General features: G+C 41.3%; 1 protein-coding gene across 1 annotated transcript in view; it reads right to left on the bottom strand.

Moving 5' to 3' along the window:
* The window catches only part of CALCR (calcitonin receptor), a 180,526-nt gene extending 166,364 nt beyond the window's left edge, over positions 1–14,162 (bottom strand). The window contains exon 1 of the mRNA XM_054193184.1: positions 13,962–14,162. The gene's annotated coding sequence lies outside the window, so the exon portion shown is untranslated. The remainder of the gene's footprint in view (positions 1–13,961) is intronic.
* Positions 14,163–27,666: the final 13,504 nt, after the last annotated feature.

Here is a 27,666-nt window from a genome sequence, read left to right as displayed (position 1 = left end):
AACCTATGAGTAATGCCAGATGTGTCTTAAGTATGATAAACAAGTATCTTTGCTATTTTACAGTACCCCATATTCTAACTACTTTGAATATCAGATCGCACCTTGTATTAGTTCCTGTCTCAGAAAAATTCGCTACTGTCACACTTCCTTCTTGCTGACAGGATGGCAGTGCTTCCAGTTACGGGAGCAAACGCATGCCCTGGCACTATTTCATTTCTCTTGCAGTGTGCAATTGGCTCTTAAAAAAAAAAAAACAGCCAACCTTAAAAGGAAGCAGATGATGAAGAACAGAGGTGTACCTCTTGTATCAGGCTAATACTAATGATACACAGAGAAAATGAGAGTTCTTCACGGACTAGCGTTAAAAAAGAAAGCTAACAGACTCACCGTCATACTGCCACCTTCTTTAAGATTGATGAGCTTTAACTATTCAGCGGCATTAAGACCACTTTAATATTAGCTCTCAATAGTATCCTAAGTACATCAGCTTTAGCTTTCTGAAATTTTTATTTGCAGTCAAAGGCTCTAAATTTCTGCATTGTTTTCACTTTCCACCTTTGATTTTACTAGTGGATGAAGTTTTTAGCAAAAACTCTGTTCAATTATGTTAAAAGACCTTTTAAACAAAAACATAGGGTACATGCCTGTGTGTGTAAATCAGTGGCGCCCTTATCTTATATAAAGTCTCTTGGAATTACATTAATGAAACTAAATTCATGTAATAAAGTCAGATGATTAAAGACTCTCCAGATTATAATGGTAACTCCAAGGGTAAACTTTATTTAGCCTTCTTGGGGAGAGGTACTACAATTATTAATTACTTGTCCTCAAACTTCATTTTCCATTTCAATCCTTCTTCACTGGGTTTCTAAGGATGAACAGTGACCACTGAATGAGAAGTGATTCAATACTATATTTTATCACTAGTATTTAGTGGATTGCATTTATCGTACATACATGAAACCTTGCCTGGTAGACAGATTTATTCATTTCTTTGCATGGCTTTTTCCTTGGTGCTCATTACTGCAGTATAAATGCTTCACTGACAACTAACTCACTTTCAAACTACTGCTGTTTGGTGAGCGATAGTATTATCGTGATTCCACAGCTGAGGACCCAATATGCTTCCTCTTCACAGCTTGGCATTTTTTTCCTTAAACAAAGACAGACATCTAAAACTCACTACCTGCTCTCAGTAGCTCAGCATATCATACACACAGAAGATGAGGAAGCAAGATCTAAGACATGGAAGGAAAAATGTTTATAAGACAGCTGATAGTGTATTGTTGTGTTTTCATAAATGTTGCCATGTACATCACTAGTGTAATGTCCCCAGCTCATGCAGCGCATCCTGTAGAGGTATTTCCCCATGGAATGTTTCATTTCATTTCAAGCTAAACTGTGTCCATATTTTCTAAAATTTCTTTGGCCATTCTTGGACCATACAATGGAATCTCTTCCTCCTTCAAGTTCTTAAAGAGATGACATAATTTCTTCCATTTAGCAGGTAAGTTGCTGCCCCTACTCTGAGTTTCAGTTCCTTTGAGGTGATTAGTTCTTTCAGCCCTTTTTCCTTTTGCCCATTTTTGGATATGCTTGGATGCCTCCTTTCAACACCACAGTAATTCCCTGAGTCATAGAAAAAATTAGGCTGGAATGGACCTCTGGAGTTAACCTAGCAACTTCAAAGTTAGAACTGGTTATTCAGGGTCATATCCAGGCTAGTTTTGAATTTCTCCAAGGATGGAAATTCCACAGCCTCTCTGGGCAATTTGTTCTAGTGCTCAGCTGTTCTCATTCATCCGCTTCCTAATGATTTGGATCTGACTGTGATTTAGAAATGTCTCCAGTATCATGTGATTAACACTATTGGTTTTTAGGGGCATTCACTCCGGTAGGGGGGTAAGATGTTCTGCCATTTCAAGCCCTCTCTTCTTCAATATATCTTGTGGAGATGATACGTCAGCAGGCATGTTTGAAATGCTGCCTTCTGGATAAAGTATTGGAAGGCATTAATTAGCTGCCCTCCTTGTCTATCTGACTTTCCAATACCAAATTGTGCATCTAGCATAATTAATATGCTTGTTAGAGAGGGCTTTGGAAGTGATGTCATTTAACATGAGTGGGTTGTTTTGTTCCTGTATCATTGCTTGATTGTTCCTGTGTTGATTTTTTCCTGATTCATTGCCTTACAGATCTTTAATATCTATGCATACATGGAATACCCTATCATTTTTCTTCTCTACTGCCATCATCAAGTGTACCCTTTCCCATGGCTTCTTCACTTTCCTAATTAATGTCTTTAGTGCCAAGGGGCTCGAAATGGAAATAATAGTTATCACAGTGCAGTATGCACTTCTGGTACTGCCTTATAGTTAGATTTCGCAGCAAGCAGTTGACATCCTCCATCTTCAAACGCACATAGAAACTTAGTATTACTACATTCTTTTCTAGTTTTCACTGCTTTTAATGTTTTTATCAAATTTAATGAATACCTAAACTTTATATCCAAAATTAATCCTGCAGGAGTGCCTATTATAGGTATCTGGACGCTTACTTGTATCCTTGGACTTTTACCTACATAGAATAAATGTTCTTGTATCCTACTAGCCTTGTTATGCTTTGTGCCACAGGTTCAACTTTTTCTGTAGTCAGTCCCAAAAAACTGTACTCCAATATCAATGATAATTTTTATGGCTATTTCTTCTTAATTTATTTCAAAAGTTGCGTATCTCACCACTATAAATCTCCTTTTTTAAACAGCAACATTGCTGCTGGCTGCTTTCCCCAGAGACATTCTTCAGCTGCACACATCGAAGGCTTTGATCTCCTCAGTTTGCTTTGCGGTATTTAACATACATCTTCTCAAACACCTGCTTTTCATTTTTCATCGCATGATACTTCCACACTCACTGGCAATTTGCTGGGTTTGTGCCTCTGCAGTATGCTTCTCTTCTGACATGAACTGTGGTTGATGCTTCTCTCTGTGACTGTGTATACGAGTGACTGCTGACCTCCCACATTTTATCATCTACATGCCATCACCATTACTGAGGCGTCCTCTCATCTGCTCTGTATCCCTTATGTTCTAGCCATTCTAGCAATATTTTAGGATGTTCAAGTGTCTTCCACTAATATACATACTTTTCTTTCTTTTTTACCTCATCCTATTAGACGTTTCCAGCACACCATTCTCTTCTTCAAAAACGGTCTTTTTATAATCAGTTACAGCTGGCTGATTCGCTTACACCAAAGGACTTGGTATATCCTCAACTTTGCTAAGACTTCTTCTCTGAACGAAGAACTTCTTTCTCTGAAACAGTATGCTTCAAATCACTCCAACTGTCCATCTGCATTTCTTCCATTAGCTTCAGAAGTTTTCCCTTATGGACAGCTATAAATGTTTTCATCTGTCTGTACAAAAGACTATGAGAAACAGAATCCTTCTCCTCCTTTGCCTGATTCCGTCAACTAAACCTGTGCATTAAATGAAGCTTTCTGGAAGTTCAGGAGGTGTACACTTCTTGCCTTTCTCTGTATGAGGTACATAAAATTTTCTCAGGAACTGAGTCTGTGAACTTGGACTAGATTATTACCAGACAGTGGGACCTAGCTACAGTCAGCAAGTCCTGCCCACACACTGAATGACATGAACTAAGCAGAGTTGCTTAAATTATCAAAGTTTTCAGATAGCTTCTGTGTCTACATCCTGCTCTCTGAAGCTCACCATAATAAACCCATGAAGAACAAATACCATTGTCTTAAGATCAGCACACCAGTGTTTTAACTATGCATGGTGAAAATGGCTCATGAAAGAGACCAGAACCTTTAAAGTCCACTGCAAAAGTCTATATCAGCAAAGCTGAACTGGTCACAGCAGTGGCAGACTGACATCCTGTGCACTTAAGTCCTGAAGGAAAATAAAGCATCACTAGAAATCTTCACAGATACCTGCTGACACCAGATGACTAGTGAGACTCAGAAAGGTCATGCAAGATTGGTGCGTTGTCAAAGGTATTGCCTCTCTCACCTTGAGCTCCTCCACTATGAACTTTCTTCTGTTCCACTCCTGTCTCCTCATAGACATTACCTCCTGCTTCTCACTCATCTCCACTCTCCTTTCTTTCAGTACCATTCACAATTCACAGTCAGACCTAGCTCCTTCCAAACTTTCTGCCACTGCAGTACCAGTCTCCTTCCCTGGCCTTCAGTTTTTCCCCTTCTTAACTATCTCACTTTCCTGGCTTCATGACTCCCTTATATTTAGTGGGGAAGAGAGGGGAGGAAATTCTGTCTCTTCCAACACATCGTCCTCCTATTGCCCTGGTGTCCTGCCAACTCCCATCCCTACTAGCACCTAAATGCTTCTTCCTGGGAATGTCAGTGGTTTACAGATATCAGTTTGTCCCTCGGCATCTAACTTGTCAAACAAGCTTGTCTCAAATTCTTCCTGTCCCAAACTCCACTGGCCCTCAGTACTAACTTCTAACCCCACATTCAGTATTGCTCTTCCATGTCTGAAACCATTCCTGTTTTCCCACGCTCCACACTATTTATACCTCTTTTCTCTCCTCTTTTGTGCTTTAGTCTTGTTCTGTCTGCCCTCAGTTGCACAGTATAAACTGGCTTACGCTACCTCAAAACTGTGATTGCAGACTAAAGCTCTAGGAAGATCAGGGCTGTACAAGTGTGGGTGTCGTCTTATACAAATGCTAAAAGGTTCAATCCTGACTCAGAAATCATCTACTGCCAAGTCCATTTTCCACCACATGGTAGCAGAAGAACTTCTCAGAGACAAAAATCAACCAGAACTTGTGGACATATGCAAAACAATATATCCTGCACTAGAGATTTTCAAAGACAATGAAAATTATCTGGCTAAAATTTTCCAAATAAATTCAACAGATTGAAGATTGAGACAGTTGACTTTTCTTAAGTATGCACTGTGAATAGGGCTGTATTCTCTCCCAGTATCTCCTCTAGGCTGTTCCATCTTTGCCCATCCAAACCATGCCCATTGCAGAGTACAAGGCGCTTACTACATTATGGTGCATTTGTTTGAACTAAAATGATATTTTACTGTAAATAAAATACATTTATACATAATTGAAATTCAGCTCACCGGCAAAAGTATTTTTATAATGATAGAAAAAAACTAGATTTCATAAAAAATTTCCTGCAATTCATTAGTGTTTCCTTTTTCATTATAAAAATGGAACATTTTCAACAGTAAAATTAGTTTGAAATACATTTTACGAAATTCTACACTGAAGTAATTAGCCCAACTAAGTACCTTTAAATGTTATACCCACGCGATTTCTCCACGTGAAATTACATATGAGTTGAAAACTACCATTCATCACTTCAAGAAATCTCTTACCAAATATATTCTTTGATGTGGTATGTGGCATTTGATGACCTGCATTATAGTAAATAAGATTCTGACCACATTTTGCAAGCAGAGAAATTATAGGCTTTGATACTAATAAAACATTGTCCCAATATTTTGTGAGTGTATGAAAATACCTTCAGTTAATACTTGAGGTTCCACAGGATCTTTTCTGTGTATAGTGCATATGTACCTCCTTCTGGCTTAACTGTACTAATTTCTCATGTTCTATAGGCCATTAAGCCACATTTCTTTTCCTCTTGTTAAAGGGGAGGCTGCTACATTTTTCACCACGGACTAGTGTAAATACAAAGCTTCCTGTCGTTTCTATCACTGCGCAGACAACTCAACTACAGCAATGACAAAATGCTGGAGTGGGCTTGGCTTTTTAGTTTGCATGTAGATCTCAGACTTGAATTATTTTGGATAGTAGGTGAACGAGAAGAAGTGACATGGTTATATGATGATACCTACAGGTTTTTCCAGCAATGACCTACGATTACATTAGGTATTTCATGGGATGAACACATTTTCTTCAAAACACTGCAGATCTGATTGCTAATAAGCCAGCCGAATTTTAAATGCGTATAAATCCAAACATACACATTTTCTTTTCAGTCCTGAAATTACTCCAGTCTTTAGGAAGCACATACTATCAAATACCATGAGACAAGAAAAACGAGAAATACAACAAAAAACAGTGGAGTAGAAAATACGGGGTCTGTTTTATCTGGGAGAACATATGGTAACAATTATTATTATTTATTACTTGATCCTGCTTCAACCCAAAATGTACTTGGCAACATTTGAACAAAGAGGAAAATATTTTATTATCATGCAAACAGCTCAAGGGCTTAAATGAGTCAAGCCCTTGAGCAGCCTGTAGTAGGGGAACTGGCCCTCAGAAAATTAAAGAAAGTCTCCTCACACCCAATTTGTTCCCCATCACTAAGTCTTTCTCAAGACCACGGCTTAAAGGATTTGCTAAACTCCAAGCACTACAACTCTGCACGGTCAGGAGCACATGATTAGCTGTCTATGGGTTACTCTTTCAGTTTCTAAAGGGATGTTCTTAAACAGCCTGAAGCAAAGCCAAGGACTTACTGGAGATGCTCTAAATTGGCCAGACTAAACTACCCTTTGAATCAGCCTCACACTAATCCTGTTTGCCATTTTCCTTTGTTAGAAATAGAGTTCCTGGAGAAGTTGCAATATAAAACATTAAAATTCAATAATCCACTCGAACACCTGTATAAGGAACTAAACCAGTATCAGTGATCTGTCTTATCAATACATTACATATGCAAAATTAAATATTGGAGCTTAAATGAAATTTCCCCTGCTACAATATGTAAATAGAAGACAGTGCTATTAATTAGGCATTTTGTAACATAACTTTCCAGAAGGTCATCTCTACTACTAAATGCACAGATGCACATATCATTCAAAGTATCTTTTTCCTCTGAGTTCTCCTTTCTCTGCAAAACACTTCCTTCTCTATATTTTTTGTTACCTGATGTAATTTCTGCACCCCATATTTTCAGTCTCCATAGTGTTTCCACCCCAGCAGCAACAGCACAGCTGAGGATAACAGCAGCAGACCCACTCTTTCACCTTCTGAATTGTTTGGAGAATGGGCATTTGGAGACAAAAGAAAATGAGGATCTTGTTAGGAGCTGGACTGACTGGTGAGAACAGGAAAAGTTCTTGACAGGAGAGATTCAACTTTTAGTCGCATGAGGAAACTCAGTGATACTTAGATACCTTTCTCTACCAAAGTCAAGAAAAAATTAAGAAGTCTCTCTAACTAATCAAAGTAGTGGACGCATAAGCATCCTCTCTCTCCTGTCCTTCAATACTTAAGGCTAGAGGAGATAGCACACAGCATGTTTAAGAGCATGAAATGCTCATACGCACAAGGTGTTCCAGGCTGCTAGTATAATTTGGAAAGGGACTACTATGACAATCTAAAGATCATCAAGTATCTTTTGTTGTTCATTGTACTCCAATGGTCAAGAGATGACAGTCCGTAACATATAAAAAGCTGTAACTTTATGGGAGGGCATTCATTCCTCTTCTGTGAGGAATCATAGTCATCCATCCAAAGATGTTCACCATCTGCTTGTTAGCTGACATACAGCAAATTACATCATCATGTTTCAACGATGAAAAGAGAGCGCAATGTAAGAGAAGGACCTAGTGATGAAGCAGCTGCACAGCTACAGGTAACTAAGACTATAGAATACAGGCCACAGACTAAGGCTACAGGTAACTGAGACTACAGGTAACTAAGACTACATGAATGGAGACAAACATCAAGAAAGCCAGCTGGAGCAAATCATATGTTCTACAAGAATGTAGCTTGTGCAGCAGAAAGTGAGACACAAACAGGTTCCTTACCGAAGGCAGTGTGGAGCATCACCAGTTTGGTACTGCATCGTAACAGGGATAAATTTAAAAGGGAAAAATCACTTGTGGGCGTCACGTTACTTCTTCACAGATCACTTAAATCAAGACAGCTTGATTTGCTACAGATAACTGCTCTGGCTCACACAACCTGCAGGGAAGATGCAGATACAAACAATATCAAGGAAATACAACTGCAGAGCTACCTGTGATTCTTCTAAGCAGTTAACGCTCGTTATTGATATCAGCTGGAGGAAAATCAAAACTAACAGAAATGGAGTCAACCATCTGCATACACCACGGCTGTAATGCTACAGTTATATGAGCTTTCTCGTGTCAAAGCTTGCCTCGGTGCTGCCTGAGAGAAACAGAAGTGGCTAATTCACTTCACAAATTTATTCAGTCTTTGATTACCTTTCTCACCATTCCATCAAGCTCTAAACTATGCAATGGATTACAGCAATTTTTTGTTATACGAACCCTGAAAACTAAGTAAATATTTCACCATAAAAAAAACACACACAGAGAATATTCAGTTGACCTTTGAAGGGACCCTATGCCAAATGTGGAGTCTCATTACAGTCACTAATAAAAAAGTAAAATAGAAGTTTAGTTCTTTTTCTTTTACAAGTATATCTCAGCACAGTCTTAACCACGGAGGCTTGACATCTTTGTAACAGCAATACTGCATTTTCAGAAGCATTTCACATTATTTAAAAGAGATTTTTTTTAACTGTCAGCTTAATTCTGAGGAGATAACTGTGAAGACAAGACAAAATTAATCACTCAAGCAACCTCGAAATATGTCTGTGAAGCCACTTGGCTTTGCCTGCAGAAGTGTCCAATTTCTAGGACAAAACAACAGAACAAAAATATGCTTTTCTAATTGTGGAGAGGTAGTTCAGCACTTTGTAGCACATCCAGGAAGAGAAAGGCATTTCAAACGCTTTTGAATAATAGCAATTTTCTATCCTGTGCTTTACCCCAAGCTAATGAGGACATCACAAACTAAAGTTAACGCGTCAAGGCCACCAACAAGCATAGATCGCATTGTTCTACTCCTTTAAAGTACGTATCACTAAAGCTGCTATAAATAACATATAGTGAAACCACAGATTAAAAAATACTGCAAAATTTATCAAACTTATTATTCATCTAACTCTTGGTAATGGTTAATAATATTCATCAAAAGCTACAGACAGAGTGATATAGTTCATACATACAATGCTGGATATGATCAAACATGAAATTACTTGCTAAACAGTGCCACATGAAATTGCAACGTGACACGTGAAACTGAAATGCATGCTTATTTTCAAAAATACTACCGAAAGTGTGGTGTAAATAGCTAATTCTGCCAAATTTTCATAAGTATACCTGGAGTAAATGATTAAAAAGCCAAGTTCCAGAAGCTTATTTTAAAATAGATGCCATTCCATGTCACCTTTACTGAACCACACTGGATTACTGTGAAAAAAACAGGTGTACTGCAATCCTGTCAAGGTGCAGTAGATAAGATGCACTTGCATGAATGGCATTTTTCAGTTTGTTTTGTGTATGGTATGTACCGGTAAGAACACCAGTATTGCACTATCAGTCCATCTCCTCCTGGACCCAGGAAAGCTCCTCCCTGCAGGTTCCCTGGGTGTGTGGTGCAGGCGTTCAGCTGATCCTTGCAGTAACCCATCTCTCAGGACTACAGCACTTCAGTGTGCAACTTGCTAAAAGCAGTAGTAGTTTGCCTGTCCACCATACAATCCTAATTCAGAAGGCATTTTGGGAACCATGAAAAATCCATGGCACCATCTACTCTTATTCCCAGTACTATTTCCTATTAACTATGTTCAATGGCTCTATTTTCTCCTGTGGCTGAATAACAAAATTTCTTATTCTTTTTTAGTTTAATGGTAAATCTTTGCATACGTCCATACAAGCCAGCACAGGCAGTCGAATGGAGCTCTCTACCAGAGGGTAGCTACCACCCCCAGGTCGTCCCCACCCCGGAGGCCCATATCCTTAACCAAGGGTCACCTCAAAAGCATGGAGCCAACTGGCTCACTGGTGAGACAAAACCATGTCCTCGGTTTGTTCAGCAGATCACCTCCAGTGAGACTGGAGGTAAGACCAGTAAGAATCCTCCAACATCTGTGGATACCATCTTGATTAAAAAGGTGTCCAGCTGAAACATGCCCATAAATGCAACCTTTAGCATGAGCCATGGATTTTCCAGTTGTAACTCTTGGGTGAATACCAAGCCCAGCATTGTTAGCAGTGCTGCTTACCAACTGAGATGTGGCCAATATCTCTGCCATTGTCGTCTTGTATTGGCTAGTTCTCCATATGAGCAATTCAGTGTGTCTCTCTATTTCATAGACAAAATCAGTTCAAATTTTATCCGATAGGAAGGACAGTTTTGAAAACAGTCTTGCATACACATTCTCCTTCCTTTCAACCTGCCAAATCCCACCATCACAAGCTATGCATGGAAGCATAACTGTAGCAAAAATAACAAAAAACTTCAGCACAAAATATCTAGGATGTATGTGTTATTCACCTCCAAGCAAGATCATTTTTTTAAAATTAGCGGTGCAAGTTAGCCGTGTGATCTTCCACAGTTGCTTCGCCTGCTTCAAAAGAATGAGAATTACTTTTTAGGAACTTTACATCTAGGCTTTCTCTGCATCAGAACCACTCGTTACAACATCTGTATTGCAGCAAGTCCTCATACAAAACACCACCTCTGTAACGCACCATGCGGAGGTCCTTGGGCTCATCCTGAAGCAGTCATTTCAGGTACCCGAAGCAGCTCTGTCCCATAGGCATGGCAGCCACCCAGAGACCAGCGCTTTGCTTCTCAGGAGTGAGCCACAGGGCACGTCTTGCTGCTGGCACTTGCGTTGCACTCATGTACCAGAGGCTTCCAGCAGCCAGACCCACTCCTTCCCAAGTAGGGAAGTGACTCAAAGCAATGTCAAATGGAAAGTGGGTGTAAGACCAAAAACCAGCACAGAACAAACAACATGTAATTATGTGCTGTTCTTTGGCATGCTAATAAACATTGAGGTTAGTACCGAAGTAAACAAGATCAGATGGAAATAACACACAACTTTACGACACTGGTCATTCATTTCTGGGTACCTTTATCAAAGAATCAATTAACATTCAACATTGTTAAAAAGCGCTCAGTGTGCCCTTGCTAAGTATGGAGTACTCATGTTTCAGACCTAGATCATCTGTTGGCTTCCTACATGGCCTTCAGCAAGATGTCTCAGTCTCTCTTGAGTATTTACATTGCAAATTTTTCAAGAGAGTGAATCTTATTCCGTGCTTGTAGTTCTAGCCAGGGACCTGACTGGATGCCACTCTTAACACAAACAGCGGTTGAAAGTGCTCAGCACATAACAGGATCGCCCCAAAAGGCGCAGATATGATCTGTGCTAGCATTAATATGAGTTTCAATATTGACTTCAATAGCAACAGTTAGGACCCAAACATCAATTATCAGAAATAAACCAAAACTGAATTTACCAGCTTACTAATATGTAGAACCAATGGGCATTTGCAGAACTGAATTTCATGATACTTGCTAGCACAACTTTCAGGCAAATGTAGCTCAATTATTTAGTTGCTCATTTTCCCAAAAATTGTATTTACATGCATAATTTTTAAAATAAATATGGAAGAGACTTTTTTCTATATAATGATTTTCAGGAACTCTGTCACAATATGCTCTTTCTTGTTTCATCGTCACTCACACAAAACTTGTGGAAATTATTGGCAGTTATGTTCGTCACGCCAACGTTATTATATAACAGGACTTGCAAGTGCCCATTTAGCTTCTTACAGGTCCATTGATGCAGATTTAAAATTAACATATAATATTAACCGGCTAGCTTTTAAGTGTTGTTCCATTCTACTTTGATCTGGAAGAGAGCTGGATGAAAAACAATTCAGCAAACACTGTAGAATGTTGTTTTCATCTTTAATTAAAATTTTCAACTCTTTCAGATGGTTTTCAAAACCATTCTGCTGTAGGCATGAAGGAAAAGAAATTCACTAAACTGGATTCCGTCCATTTATTAAGCTAATCCTTGTTAATATATTATTCAGTAATATTTCAACAAGGTTGTTAGAAAAGATGCTTCTGTTTCTTCATCTCCCACTGAAGCTTATGAGCTGCAGAAAACTAAACTGTAACTTAGGTCAATTCTTTGCTGGCGTTTTTATAGTAAGTCAAATATTTAAGCAGTTTATTTGTGAACTTTTTTGCCATAAGCAACACAATCTGATAATATTCCCCCCCCCATACTGTGTGGATACCTCTGTTAAAATATGATATATATGCAAACTGCAATCTAACTTGTTTATGATCCATTCTGATGAAACTGCCCATAAAAAATGGAGTATAAGACAAATCTGAACTGCCTACTTCTCTTGAAAGCATATACAGTTTATTATATAGAGAGGGGTTTTTTTAAATATTAAAACCTGTGTGGCTCTTACCCATGATTCTAAAGCAGTGCTAACAACTGAGTTGTTAGAAGTGCCATCACCAGCCAAATTTAAACATTGCCACTTGAATTTCTAACCAAAGTTGGCTGGCACTCACTATAAATTATAATGAAGATCTACGGTGAAGCCCTCTCTTTGGAGGGGTTAATTGGGATTTTGCCACTGATCTTAACAGGGCCAACATATTATGGTCCCAACAGGGCTTTATAAAGTTTGCGTACTTTACTACATGCCCATAGGTACTGAAACACGTCTTAGTTAATTCAGAATAATTTCATGTCAGCCAGCATATGACAGCACCAGACAGGTAACTTAGAAAAGGTTACCTACTAGTAAAGGTTATCAGATGTCTGAAGAAATTAAAAGGAAATATTAGCTCTCCTGTATTTAATTTACCTACTCAACAATTATGCTTAGCATTCTGAGTGGGGAATTAAATTTACTCTTCATCTCGACATCGCCTGCAGTTTGAGCTGCTGGTAGCAGAGAAATGTTACCCTGGTCAGCCCTGATACATTCAGCCCCAGAGCAGTGTAAGGACCCTTCCACCGACCAGACATAAGGGTTCCCCAGCTGAGTAACACCCTACGAACACTGGAGGGGAAAAGACGCGGAAGCAAGAGCTTTATTTGATTCAGTACCTACAGAAAGACAAAGGCACTTTAATGCGATGGCCTGATTAATTCATTTTAGACTCCCTCTAGCCAGGTTACTTAACTCTATCGTAACAGAGAAAGCGCACAGTCCTGGGAAGAATATCACATGCTGTATTACCCTTAAGAAGTTGAAGTGGTAGGCACTGTATGTAAAAGCACGGCAGGAAGGCATCTGTTAGATATTGACGATATTGACTTCAAGAGGTCTTGGGATACAGTCTTTCTGTTTACTCTTTTTATGAATGATTTTTTTTCGTTCATCATTTCGGTTACAATTGACATTCTGTAGCTAAAATAAAACAGAAGTTTTTCCTCTTTTCTTTACAAATTGTCAGCTACGTTAACCTTGTCAAAAAGCCCGCAAGAATGAAATCAATATAGCAATTCAAAGACAAAATTGGCAGGCATTTATATTGTCCTTGGACACATCCAGTAAATAGTCTCATACATCAATCTACCGTCATCAATGGCAATATTCTGAAATCTACTAATGTTGTTTTTACATCTGCGGCGTCAAATGACAAAGAAAGTACAAATACCGGTCCAGCAGATGAAAAATAACACAGAAATACTATCTGACATGAATGAGAAGCACGGACTAGTGACTCAGGTGTTATTTAAATGCCCTGTACTTCCAGGATGGAGAACGGCGACCCTTTATAACCCACATCGTGCCGGCACCGACCTGCTCCGCCAGCTCAAAACCCGTACTGCAAACTCCGGGACTCGCCGATCCCGCCGATCCCCCGCACCGGGCGGGCGGCTGCCGCCCAGCCCCGCCGAGCGAGTCCCCCCGGCGCCCCCGACCCGCTCCCTCGCGCCCCTTCCCGCGGGGTGGCACTCACAGGGGTCAGCGCTCCTACAACCCCCTCCCCTCTTTTGTCACCCCTTATTTTTGTCTGCAAGGCCAGGCAGGACCTGCCTCCCCCCCACCCCAAGTCGCCCCCTCCCCGGGGGCGGCGGGTGGAAAGGCAGGCGGCGAAGTTGCCGGGACTTACGGTGGCAGCGCTCCCGGCGCTGGCGCGGCACCTCCTCCCGGCCTCCCGTCACCTCGGGCCACCACGGCGGCGGTTCGGCGCAGCCCGGACGACCCTTCACTTCTCGGAGGGGCGCATGGCCGCCGTCCGCTCCCTGACAACCCCCCCACGGTGGGTCGCCGCGTCCCGGAGGGGACCGGGCGGGCCGAGCAGTTCAGCCGGCGCACGGACAGGCGCTGCCCAGGGCGAGCCCCTCTGCCGGGGCCGTGCCTCGGCAAGCATCTGCCTCCTCTCTCCCACTCCCCGCTTCCCCCCCGCCCCGGGCGCCGGCGGGGCTTCGCGCCGACGTCGGTGCGGGGCGGACAGAGAGAGCCGGGCGGCGGCGGCGGCGCCTCCCCCGCTCCCGCCTCCCCGCCGCTCCCGGCCGCCTGCTGCCGGCGGGGCGATCGCGCAGGAGCCGGCGCTGCGCTGGCGGGCGGGGCGGGGGCGGCCAGGCCAGGCCAGGCCAGGGGGGGCCGCTCCCGTCGTACCGCCTGAGGGGCAAGGGGCTGCCCGGCGCGGGGGGGAGGCCGGCACCCGCCCCGTGGGCCAACGGGCGCGTCCCCCCCACCTCGGCCCCGCGGAGGAGGCCGGGGGCGGCAGCGCGGCTGCCCGCGGCCGGGAGCCCGTTCTGCCGGCTGCCCTTCCCGTGCGGGGCCGGGGGTCCCCGGACCGCCCTGCCCGCCATGAGAGTGCGTACCCTCAGGGCGCCCCGCTCCCCTCAGCGCTAGCTCCTCGCTGGAGCGCGGGCCGTGCGCGCCCAGCGGCCCGGCCGGAGCCCCCGCCACCCTCCTCCTCTCGGAGAAGTTCCTCTGACCCGAGCCGGCGTTTTGGTCCCGTTTCGGTCACCTTTGGGAAGAGGAAAGCCGGGGGAACGGAGGGCGCCGAAGGCCAGACCCCGCCGCTCGGGCACCTGGTCGTGGGGGCGGCAGCGGAGCCCGGGTCGCCGGGGGATGCAGCCCCGCGGCCGCCCTTCTGCCCCGTGGCCATCAGCTTGCCCGAACCACTCACCTACCGTCCACCGAGCCGGGGAGGACCAACAACGGGCGGCCGCAGGATTTACCGGACAGCAAAGTCCTCTAAATGCCCGTTTCTGCTCCAGAAGCGATGTAAGCGTTTTCAAGGAAAGGAGAGGGCGAGGAAAAGCCCGTTCCCGTCGCCCCCGGTCTCCTCAGGAGAGCAGCCCCCTGCTACCAGGGCGTCCGGCGGCGACTGAGCCTCATCCCCACGTTGCAGGAGAGCGTCAAGTGGTTGTGCACGGGGTGTTGGCAGGGGAGGACCTCTCCGCTGTGACTGCTCCAGGCTGCCCAACGTTTAAATATCCAGAGAGCCCCAGTACGGCGGGGAGAGCGAGCGAACCCACGGTGATTCACCTCCGCGCTCCTGCCCACCGCGGCGGTGCGGGCAGCAGGTAGCAGGGTGTCTTCCCAGCAGATGGAGTCAGGAGGCAAACAAACTTGCTAAAAAAGGTACCACCAGCCGGCTAAGAATAGCTTTCTTCTTTCCTCCCTTTGCGCGAAGGACGTTTCTGCCATCAAAGAAAAGGAACTTTGATACCGGTTTTTAAATCGTCTGGCTTACTTCTGAATGGAAAGTTAGCTTCTATTGAAGTGGTTCTCATGGTTGTTTTTTTCCTCCACCTATTGCTTTCTCTTTCCAGACTACAGTCGGTTTTTACAGCCTGCCCTTCTCATAGAAACCTGCATGCAAACCCAGCCGACTGCCTTTCTGCCTGCTTCCACATCGCTCCGGCCGTGCTGAGGAGGGAAGGAGAAAGAGGAGCAAGGGAGCTGAGCGCTGAGAAGGAGGCGCTGGGCTGGGCAAGCACCAATTTCCAAGAAAAAGGAACCTCTTGCCACTTTTTGCAGCATATGTTTAAAAGGGTGCCTCTAGGTAGTACCACCAAAGAAATTTGTCTTCCTTAGGATATATTAGGGGGGTGGGGGTGGTGTGGAACATATAATAAAAGATAAAACACTCAAGAAATACTGATGCACGTCATCATCCCTTCAAGGCTTAAACTTTCACTGTAGGTTTCACCCTTTACTCTGGCGGAGACAGCAAGGAGAATCAGTGGGAGCTGCTGTTATGAGCTCTTACAATGCCACAATTACTTCGCCGTTCACAGCTTTCTCTGGCAGGAACAGCAAAGTTGGGGGAGGTTTTCATTAGCTGCACTAGGTCTGGAGCCACAGAGCAGCACCCCTATGGACCAGCCATAGTCGTGTCCCTCTTGTACTCCAGCCGACCTTAGGTGGGCTCGGATGAGTCATGGTTCTAAGTGCTGGAGGTGTTTGTGGAAGAGGAACTGCTGAGAAGCAAAAGCCTAAACTGAAGCCTAGGGAGAGTAGGAGAATCACCCTTCCTGTCATTGCAGCAATAAATTCAAGGAAAAAATAGAGATTTTTCATGTCTGATAGCCTGGAATATTTTATTTTTCAGAGGTTTTGGGGGGGGCTGGGATGAGTGGGTGTGTCACCAGATAAGTACAGATTGCTTTAAAAGATACAGAAAGCAGCTGAACTATGTGAAGGCAGGTGATGGTCTGTTTACAGTGGTTTCTTCCATAGTCCACCCATTTAGGGTTTTTTTTGTGCGTTGTCTGGCTAATGCTCTTCATTCTGTGATTGGAAAGCATCACATTCTCAATGACTGTTTTTATACTTACTTCAAAACAGATTTTATGTTGCTCTGTTTTCTTACTGAGTAGCGTTCATCTGCTGAAGTATAAATCTGCCATCCCATAATCTGGAAATAGCCTTTCTAAGGTTTGGGGTTTTTTTTTAATCAACTCCCGTTTTGTTAACCATTACCTTGCACACAGAAGCAACACTTTCTGCTTTGCTGTAAGCAATTCCATTGTGCCCCATGGGACTGCAAGCATGAGTAGTTACTATTTGGCATGCATGTGAAATACTGATCGGGCCCATAAATAACCACTGGAAAATTATTATTAACTGTACCTTGATGGTTTTATTTCTGTTCGTGCTCAGGAGTCATTGCAACGCTCTGACTTCTGCACAGAAGTGGCTGGGCTACTGTTTTATGTTGTGGGATTATAGCATTGCTTTGTACATGAAGAGTTAAGAAAGTCTAAACCTGGTTTAGAGATTTCATTCTGTTATGAAGAAAAACATTTTTCCATATAGTGTGGAAAGCCATGCATTTCTGTCATTTGTCTCATTTACACCATCTTTTTTTTCCTAAACATATTTTGTCTGTAATGGTACTACGAGTAAAGATCCCACTTGTGAAACAGGTGCTGTCCTAATTTTGTTTCTCAGGTGCAGAATTTGAAGTAAAAAAAAAAACAACAAGTTCCCAGCTGGACCTATAAACTTTCCATGATCTGGGCAGCAATATTTCCACAATCTTTTGCAGCATTGCGAGCTGTTTGGAGGTGAGCTATTTCCTGTCATAGTTTGTGTATCTTTCTTACGTGGGATGGTGCACCCCACAGTCGCTACCTGAAGCACATTATCTTCAGATAAGGGTTTAGTTTGTTTGAAGAGTGAGCATTGAACTGTCTTCAGAAGGCTGTGTAGGCATGATGTACCCTTTGATAAACAGATTATAAATAATGCATTTGAGTAAGGGCTACATTCTCAATTTGGACAACAAAATGGAAGGAGTAAAAGACAACATTTAAACAAAAATGGTAATAAATTTGGCCTAACCCAGTTCAGAGTGAAAAGAATGGGAATTTGCCATTAGCTTCAGCACAAGTTGCATCAGCTCTATTAAGACTTCCATGGGAATATTTAGTTCTTTTGCATACAACTTTGTAATCATGACTTTGCACTCCTAGAAGGGACTTGATTGAGAACTCTGAGAACAGTTACAGCACTATCAGCAGCAATGCAGGCTTCCTACTCCTGCCTGCCTGTCAACACATCAGCTCTGTGAGAAGGAAATTCATGGAGTGGGTATAGCTGCTGCTCAGGCCATGCATCCCTAACCAAATAACTTCTTTTTATTTTCACAGAAGAGCTCACTCCGGAATTAGGGATTTGAAGAGTGACAGGTATACAGCTTTATGAAGCTACTGCCAGTTGAAGAACTTCATTCCAAACATGGAAAGCAACATCAGGAGAAGTATAGAAAATGCTTAAGCGGCTGGACGGCATATAAACAACTTAGAGTAGGATTATTGGGGGAACAGAACCGTGCTGTGCCATAAGAGACAAAGGTAAAATAGGAAAGTTTTTATGGGAAGATGTGTGAGTACATTTGATCAATGGGAAGGTGTAAAACCAGAAGAGCAGAACGGAGATATTCAAAATGAGGCATAATATGTGAGTTATTCAGGAATCTTGGGCTCTGATATACTGCACCGCTTAGATCCTTAGTTCTAGCAGGTTCACATGGTGTAAAAAGAGTTACTGCATAACATAATAAAAGACATCTTTAAAGATACATTTCCCCATATTTTCCTTCTCTCAGCAAATAAAGAGACAATAACAATCATTGGGCTTACCCATATTTGAAATTCTGTAATAGGTGAAGCAGCTTCCCAGAGGGCAAAATATTGCAAATTTCTCATACGCCTTGCAGTGTCATGTTGACCCAAATGTCCTCTCTTGAAATGTGAGAACCACTGTGCTTGGGTAAGGGTTAATTCTGATTATGCTACAATGTAGATGTTATTTTTGATGTGGTGGTAGCCTCTGTGAAACGTCCTCCAACTTGAAGCTCTAGTTCTCCCAAGTAATTTGAGAAGGACGGAGAAAGAACATTTCAGGAACAGCATTTTTGGAGAAGTGATAGAGTTAATGCGTGCTAGAGGGACCAAAAGAGAAAATAAGAATGAAGGATGAGAGAAATGAAAAAGAATGCATGTCTGGACAATGCCTTTAATGATTTGGACCCGCAAGAGCATTTACTTTTAGAAATATTCTGAGAGAAGAAATAGCATGACTGGGAAACAACCTGGAAGTGTCAGGAGGACACCATATCTGCGTCACAAACAACTGAGCAATGGGAATTTTGTGTGTGTTTGTTTTATTTCTAATCGCAGAAGCCATCAAGTTGTCCAAGAAGTAGCTGTTTACTTAAGACAGTCCTTTTCAAAATTAATGGATTTTGTTTCATTTTATGTTAACTTTGTTTTTAGAAACCTGAAAGTCAAGATTTATGTGTTTGTCCAACATCAAACATCTCATTAGAATGATGTACAGACTGTCTTACTGTCACAATAGATTTATTTCAATCAGTTGCTTAATGTACAATAATTTCAATCATTTTCTTAATGTACAATAAAACATGGGTAATTACATTTGCTTTCTTCCTTAAATTTCTAGTTTTAATTTATGTTATTTAATCTATTGAAATATTGATTTTTCAGTTAATGTCTCAGGACATTCTTAGAGGATCTCCAAAACATTTTGGAGTGGGAGACATATGCCTCTAAAAGAGAAATATTTTTTTTAAAGAAAAACCCCTTCAATCAGTGATTAGGGAACATAAAAGGAAAAAAATAGGAAATGAAAAATATAGGAACATTAGTGGTATTCAGGTTTTCGAAGAACAAGGAAAAATTAATAGATTTCCTAATGTAGACATTTCAGTTATTTATACTGTATTCCATTTCCTATATAGAAAAGACTATTTTAATTCGGGAGTTAGCAATATGTGCTTTCACTAGGAGAGCACTCAGTAATTACACATATTGGTAGTAGAAACACAGTGGGCTTTACTTGCTCTGTACAGAGGAAGGAGGGGGAAAGCAAACAGGATAATGAAAACCTAGGCAATGGGAACGCTTCCAGAGTGAGCACCTGATTCACTCAGAATCTCCGGTGTACCTGATTCTAGAGAGAATCTCAACCTAGCATCAGAAAGAAGAGCTTTTCAGGAGAACTAAATACACCGTCAACTGCTAGAAGTGCCTTCCCCGGTGTTTCTACAGTATATAAATCATAAAACATTGTGAATTATACAAATTTTCTATGAAAACTATTCCAAGAGCTCTATGGAATTTCTACAAACCACCAGCAGGCATATTTCATAAATCAAACATACTTGCAAGGTCTCATCAACATAACATTTGCATGAATTAATTCACTAATATATTTTTAATATGAGAAATTTCACATTATTTGGAGTTACAGGCAATGCAAGAATCTACCTATTAGTTCTCAAGGCTCATTTATGTACTTTTATAAGATAAAATTTCATATCTTTGTAAGAATGGTCTTGGGCCTGTGTATCATTGAGTCTTTACTTATACCTTCAAAATACGTTTTAAGTGAAGCCAAAGCAGTGATATAAGCTCACATTGGTTCTGTGAACTAAGGTGAATTCTACCTCAAATCTTTATTCTGCTAGACAGAAATTTTTATTATGTCTGTAAGTCTGACCAGCATGTTATTTTAAAAAGTCACGTTGCTTGGAAAATGTAACGGTAGCAGGCACATAACTGAGTAAACCCCAGCTCTTGACAGTAAGTGTAGTCTTAATCATTCTCATTCTCATCATTAGTTCATCACTCAGTTTGACTTGTCTGAAATGAAGTCCTGCCCCTCCAAACAAGTGGCATATAGGAATCCGCTTGCGCTGGGTGTGAAAGTTCTCCTGCAGCAGCAGGAGGAGTGATGATACAGAGTTACTCGAGTACAGAAGTGTTTGCAGGATGGAGGCGTTAATCATAGTCTTTAGTGGGAGACTGTACTGTCTCTCATCAATAAAAATGCCTAACAGAGTTTTAGCACTACATATGCATGTATATACGTGAGCAATGTGAAGGGAGATGCCTTATGCATAGCTTTTCACAATATCATATAGTATAGGAAAGCTGGGAAATGTTTCACCTGCCTTTAAGGTTGATTATCAGTCTCCCAAAGAGACACATTAGAGAAGAAATCTTCTGGATTTTTCCTTAGCTCTGTAAGTAAAGATGAAATTGTCAGAATTCATTCCAAATTGGTAACCACCTTTATGCAACATTGAGAGACAGTGCAGCTGAGTTGAAGAGGCAAAGATTCAGATGGTGTTGAGCAGATGTGTCTGTATTCTCTTGTAGTCTTCCTTTGCTGCTTCTTGACTCTGCAGTCTGTAAGGAGTCTGTGGAATCTGTGGAGCAGGGGCTAATTTTCAGCATTTCATCCAGCCTCGTAATTACAATCCATGTTAGTCTAGAGAGTTTGATTAGCGTGAGAAGATCAGTTGCTACTTTTATAGCTAACCTTTCTGTAGGAAATGTGGAGCATAATTACAACTAGATCTCTAAATATACAGTACGTATTAAAGACAGTGGGATGAGAATGTTTGCATCTTGAAGATCTTAAATTTTAGGTTCTGATGACAGAACAAATAGGAGATTGCACACATTATGGACAAACGCTAGCTTGGAAAAGGGAACTAGCAGGAAAGCACTACAGAGGCAAGACAGATGCTTATCATGTTGATTAAACTTTCACCTCCCCATTTCCACTGTTATTCTTCTCTCCTTTCTCTTCAAGCATGCACACAATTGCAAGTACAAATTTATTCCAGCAATGTTATTGATTGACCATCTTTGACACTGGTTTTCCAGTGCTGCCCATTTAAATCTTGCCAGCCAAACTGTTAACAGGAACTAAACATAGTCACTGAGGGTCAGATGCTGGGAGAGCTGCAAAACACAGAACACAGGTCTTGAGGGAAATGTCTGAGTGTAAAATTCTTGCTCACCTTCATCTGAACCTAATGATTCACTTTGTGCGGTGGTCCTAGCTCTGCCTCTGAGGTCTACCTTAGTTGCATCTCCTTTTCTCCTGATGATTAAGTGAAATCACATGCAGAGCTCCTAGATCAGTCCTGTATTTCTGAAAAAGCGCTGTACGGTTGGTCCTTCTTCAGCCAATTAAAACAGATATAGAGACACAGTGCAGAGAGATGTCTGGCTCTAGAGCTTCCAGACATTAAAATCTAAGAAGGTCTCCCAGAGGAACCTTATTTTCTCTGGCACTGTTTCTATTCCCAGTCTAGATATATTTTATGGCTTTGAGGCACAACCCTCTCTGTAGTTTTTCTTGTATCATAAAGTCTTTGCAGGTAGTCATGTCTAAAATACTCCTCTGTGTTCTGTTTTTGAACACGCTGTTATTCCAAAGGAAAAAAAAAAGTTGGAAAGGGATGAGATGCAGGAGCTGTCACCTTTTAAGTCCAAAACAGTCATTTTAGTTATTGTCATATATTGAGAAGCAAGAGTATTGGAAGTTTTCAATCAGAGGGCTGCCAACGCATTTCGCTCTTGGCCCACAACATCTTTTCTATTTGAGTTCTGGACCTTGGCTGTAGAAGAAATTTGGAAAAAGATTCAAGGGTTTTTTCAGATACCAGTAAGTGAAAAATCTGAAATTTGTACGTAAATAGCAAATGTTGCAGCCAATAAGTTGCAATTGGAAAATAAAACTTCTGCCATAACTTCCTGTGTGATGAGGTTTTAATGCATTTTTTAAAACTGAAATATATTTTAAACTGTTACTTTTTGCTGCCATGTACTAAAAATAAAAATATGGCATGGTTTTCAGTACTGTTATGTTCTGAGTTGTGCTTCACCTCACAGGGGTTTAACAAGGTTCATCTTTTCAAATTCATCATTATCACTTAACTTGCAGTTTTACGAAGGACTGTGAAAATCATTCAACTTCAAGCAGCAAGTATACCAGGAACTCTCACCTCTCTCCACACCATGCACACACTACATCTTTATTCTAGCAATATTATTGATCTATTTCTTTTCCAGTTAAGTCTCACCAACTGAATTGTGAACACAAGCTAAGTGTGATCAGTGGTAGCCGGGTACTCAAAGGAGGCTGCAAATCACAGAAGAAAATTTGAGAGCGATGTGCTTAAAATTTCTGGTCCCAGTTCGAGGACATGGTATGAATCAATAGCTCTAGTTTTCATACACTCTTTTTGAAGAGGGTGAATTCCAAGAACAACATTTGGGATGTGGTGGGACTGGTTTGAATGCATGGCAATCATGCAAATCCTGATCCTTTGTGCAGGTCGACATCATCGATCTCAGTGGAACATCACTGAACTCGCTTTGCTTGTATCTGGTTGCAGGCTCAGAGATTATTTTTCCTGGTGATTTACTCGTCCAGTTTTCAGTATTGGGTGATGATTAATGACTTCTGTTGAGGCACGGGAACTGGCTCACCGCATGTCTCTACAACGTCTGGTCTTTAGAAGCTAAGTTGGAAACTCATGCTCAGTAACTTTTAATACCCAAATAAAGTGTTTAGCACTAATATTATTTCCATATTTATTAAACCTCAATGAAAACTGAAGCATTTGTGATTTTCCTTCTTTCTAACAGTGTTGATATTTACAGTGCCCTACAAGAGTATCAGATGGTGTGTGGTATGCAATATGTTTCGGGTGACCCAATTCTTATTAAAGGTCTAGCAAGTAAATTTAAAGGTGTTTCCAATCCCTTCTAAGCAAAGTCAGACAGGATATAATTCTCTTCTTCCCGAAATAACTTTAGTCACACACCACCAGTATCATATGCCATTTAATAACAATAAGCACATGACATTCAGTGAGCTGAACTTGTTGCTCTAAGTTCATTTTACTTTCCAGTACAGCCTATAAATTGTTCATGAGATATTCTTTTAGCTGTTCAAGATTCAAGAAAGCTTTTTCCTGTAAGGTGAAGGACTCTGCTCTTTTTGCTGCTGTTGCTTTATGGTTTGGTTTTTTTCAGGACAAGGTTGAGAATGCAGAAAAGTTTAGAAGAGGGAACTGCAGGTTTTGTTTGATTTATCTTTTTCTTTTTTTGGAGCCATTATGAAGCTGCTAGAGAACTTTTTTTCCCAGATGAAGGCCATTATATGAAGATGAATTTTTCTTACTCTAAGAATGTGTTTAGTTCAGACGATACAGAAACCCAGATATCAGAGGTTTTTATAATGGAACCATGTCTGCGGTCTCTTGGAAAGGATTTTTTCCTCTGAGTTCACAACATTCAGGGCAGGAGATCATATTCTGATTCAGCAACTGCTAGAAGAAGGCTGTTCTTCAAATACAAAGTGCCCCAGAAGGATATAGCCATCAGTCTAGTGGAGCAAAATGTAAACTGACTAAGTGGGATACCTTAGTAAAAGACAACAGTGAAACCTTCATTGACATCAAGACTGGATAACCTCTGAAAGGCAGGGAACTTCTGTAGCTGCCTAAAAATAGATTTGAGGACCCTACTGAGAAGGTTTGCTTTGGAACATCTGCAGTTCCTTTACATCTGTAGAGAAGAAGGAAGAGAGGAATACTGAAACGCTGAGCAGAAGTTTGCTATACTTTTGAGTACTGATTTCTAGGAAACAGATGACAAATAAAGTTGGTTGAATTTTTTTACATGAAACTGGACATATCTTACCAACTTGTTGATGAGCGTTCAGACTAACTGCATATGTGTTTTACCAGCTAACTAGTTAGCTAGTAACCTAGTTAGTTACATAACTGAAAGAAGAATTGTAGCAAACAGATATTGAAGTTTCTAATTTCATAATTTGTCAGGAATATGAATAGCAGATGAGGAACTGGACAAAATAACACATTAAGAATGAAGACTGGGGAGAAGGGAAATCTTGTTCTCCTCACCTTGCCCCACAATCTAGGTTGATGGAATTTAGTCATTTGGTAGGTATTGTGGCATAGTACAAAGTCCACTGGGACTTGTTTTCTTTTCAAGTTTTTGGAACTAGTTAAATATTTCAGGTGTATGTATTTGTGGAAAAAAAAAAAGCAAACCAAACAAACAAACAAAAGAGGCCAACCCCAAAATACAAGAAAAGCGCAGTTCCCAGTTCCTCAGTCAGCCAACTTTTAATTCAAATTTTATTCAAATTTTCTTCAAAGATTTCCAAGACATTTTACAATACAATATTGCTTTAGAAGTGTATATTCCAAATTAATGAATATTTTTGAAGCTTGATATAGAGCTTGTGCTGGATCAAAATTCATTTAATTGAATTAAATGGTGCTTCTTATTTTTTCTTAAAATAATAGGACTGGGAATTGTATCAGTGGTGATTCTTGTAACTTACTACCAGATCTCAAACTAAGGTTATAGAGCCAGTCTTCAGTCCTGGTTCCACTGAAGCCCATGCCCAGTCTAACACCGAGTTCACTGGGAACAGAATCAATTGATCAGTCATCGTTTTGTTGCTTCATACCTCTGGGATGAAACCAAAACTTTTTTTTTCATAATTTCTAATAGACATGATGGTGTGTGATGGTGCCTGGTATTTGACTGTTCGGGCCCATCATGTGGAGAAGTCCATCTGAAGTAGCTATTGTGCCGAATATCCACGTCTTACTTTAGGCGCAATGATTTCCTCCCAGACTCATTTAGACCACGCAAAAGGGAAGATGGTTGTCTCCGTTTTCAAAGCACAGTAAGTTGTCTGGCACAGAGGTATTCTCTGCACGCACTGAAAAGTGTCACTAAGACACTAGCTTGGAGGAGTGATTGCGTGGTAAATTTTGCCTTAGATTCCTGTCTGCTCATTTCTCTTTGTAGGCATCTTGCTGGCTTCAATGACAGGGCCTGTCATTTCTATTCTGTTACTACCATCTATGCTTGTATAAAAGCTGTTCGAGTTAGAGCAGCTTCAGAATAAAGAATCCATTTGGAGTTTTTTTCTTGCTTTTCATAATAGGATCTCTAGCTATGGATTGTTATTCTTTGCTTATTTATAGCATTTTTTCCCTTCTGTTGAGTCTTACTTTCTTCCTCCTTTTCTTCCCTTTGATGGGAGAAGTTATACTTCTAAATTCCCTCTTGAACAGCAGGGTCAAACTCTGAACAATACCCCAGGCATTCTTTAGCATATTCTTCCTGCAAGGCAAGTTACCAGATAGATTTTTAAAAGGCAGTTTATCCAATTTCATACTGTATTAGTACCCTCTCAAACGAAAGTGCAATTTTGCTTTTCACACTAATGACAGTTTAAGTTTTTAGACAGAGCTAATAGCTCACTCTGTATCCAAATCACGCTTTTAGATCCCAACTCCTTTGCTCTTCCTTAAATATTTGTGTTGAAAGTTTCCTTGCTAGGTGAGCACTTATTCACCCATGCCTTAGGCTGAGTTTTCCAGGGAGCTCAGTTAAAATTTTGTGCTTGGGAAAAGCACATTGATTTGGTAGTGTTAGCTGTCGTGACCATTTCACTGATGCGAACTCCTGTCTTCAAGATCTGGAGGCAGGAGTTGAAAGTTAGTATATGTTCTGCACAGACGTCAGAGATATACTTGTGTTTTTGAAAGAAGAATCAAATTGGAATAAATGATAAACCTCCATAGAGGAATGGAAACCTCCCTTTCTCATGCAATAGACAAGATTTTGGTAAGTTAGAGATAAATTCATTAAAGATATCATCTGAAGCAAGTGTATTCTACCCCTTCTCAGTGCCTTCATGCTGACCAAACAGGACATGTTTATGTGTGTGCTCCGTTCTGGTTATACATCAACTTTCTCTGCTCTGCCTTTTTTGTGCTGCTTCCTCACCCTTTCTCTATCAATGCTCATGGCTGTAGGAATGCTGAAATTGAGAACAGAAAGTCTGCCTCTCATGTTGCTTCGTTATTTTCTTATCCAGCAGTTCTGTGAAGTTCCAGATAATGTTGTTTCTGATGTACTGTCTTGATTTTTCAACAGCAGGAGATGACTTTCACCTCCATCTTAGACTCATGTGTTTCAGAGTGTGGTAGGACATGACTTTTCCAACACCTTGGGAAAAAACTGTCCTCCTGATCTTGCATTACAGATGTCCAAATGATCTCACAGCCTTCCAATCCCTACAGCTGTGTTTTGCTGGACACAAAACATTTAAGTAGAATAAATAGGGAAATCTTCCTCTTCAGGTAGGGCAGACATCAATGTGCTAGGCGAGACATTAATCAGAAAGGCTGAAAATAAATCTTCTCGCTGCCAGCTGTGTCCTCAAGCATGAGGCCTTTCTTCCAGTCCTTCTTCATAGTTCACAGGTTCAACAAACTGCACCCAGGCCTTTCTGAGCATGGAGAAAATCTCTTTCTTTGTGTCCCTTTGGCACTTTTGTGCAGGCTTGCTACAGGCCTCCTGCTTCCAGTCTTTCCCACTCCCTGTCTGCCTCAGCCCAGATGGGTCCCCAGGCTCAGCCTGCTCAGCCACTTCTGGGGACTCCTCTGCTCTCCAAGAGGGTTACACTGGACTCGGAGTAACTGAGTCTTCCTCACTGCTCCTCATTGCTACATGACATTATTGCCCATGGTCGTGTATGTCAAAGTTTTGAAATGCCCATAGTTCTCCACACAACGTTAAATTTAGACCGCTGAATGCACTTTTTGCAACTAAATTTGTTTCTTGCAACTATTTATCTCCCCCACACACACACACCTTTGCCTTTCCCTTGTTTGTTGACAAATTTGGGAGAACATCCTATTTATGTTTATAAAACCAGTCTCTTTCACTCCACACTGCCACATTTCTGCAGCATGTAAATCATTATGAAAGATATTTTCTTCTGCCTCTGGAGAATGACATATTCTCCTTGCTGCTTTCAGGGAGTTTCTAGATGATACTTGGCAATCTCTTTAAACAGCATTTTGCACCTTAACCACTAATGGTCTGTTCCATGTTTTCATGAAACACCTGGGATCTGAACAGCACAACATCTGAGCATTAATTGCAGTGCTGTCTGCAGTTACAGCAGAC

The sequence above is a fragment of the Rissa tridactyla genome, chromosome 2, assembly GCF_028500815.1.
Source record: "Rissa tridactyla isolate bRisTri1 chromosome 2, bRisTri1.patW.cur.20221130, whole genome shotgun sequence".
In the NCBI taxonomy this organism is placed as follows: Eukaryota; Metazoa; Chordata; class Aves; order Charadriiformes; family Laridae; genus Rissa; species Rissa tridactyla.
This window is presented reverse-complemented; position numbering and strand designations above follow the sequence as displayed.